The sequence below is a fragment of the Arachis duranensis genome, chromosome 4 (assembly GCF_000817695.3).
Source record: "Arachis duranensis cultivar V14167 chromosome 4, aradu.V14167.gnm2.J7QH, whole genome shotgun sequence".
NCBI lineage: Eukaryota > Viridiplantae > Streptophyta > Magnoliopsida > Fabales > Fabaceae > Arachis > Arachis duranensis.
In genome coordinates, this window is record NC_029775.3 from 88,309,491 (window position 1) to 88,310,058 (window position 568).

The window sequence follows — 568 nt, forward strand, 5'->3', positions numbered from 1 at the left end:
AATCCTTCACCTCTCTTAAATGAAAAATGTTTTAATTCAAAAGAACAAGAAGTACATGAATTTTGAATTTATCATTGAATTTAATTTAATTATATTGATGTGGTGACAATACTTTTGTTTTCTGAATGAATGATTGAGCAGTGCATATGTCTTTTGATATTGTTGTTTATGAGTGTTAAAATTGTTGGCTCTTGAAAGAATGATGAACAAAGAGAAATGTTATTGATGATCTGAAAAATCATGAAATTGATTCTTGAAGCAAGAAAAAGCAGTGAAAAAGCAAAAGCCTTCAAAAAAAAGAGAAAAAAAAAGTGGCGAAAAAAGAAAGAAAGAAAAAGAAAAAGCAAGCAGAAAAAGCCAATAGCCCTTAAAACCAAAAGGCAAGGGTAAAAAGGATCCAAGGCTTTGAGCATTGATGAGCGGATAATTTGTATGCTTTTTGGCATTGTTTTTAGTATGTTTTTGGTATGATATAGTTAGTTTTTAGTATATTTTTATTAGTTTTTAGTTAAAATTCACTTTTCTGGACTTTACTATGAGTTTGTGTGTTTTTCTGTGATTTCAGGTA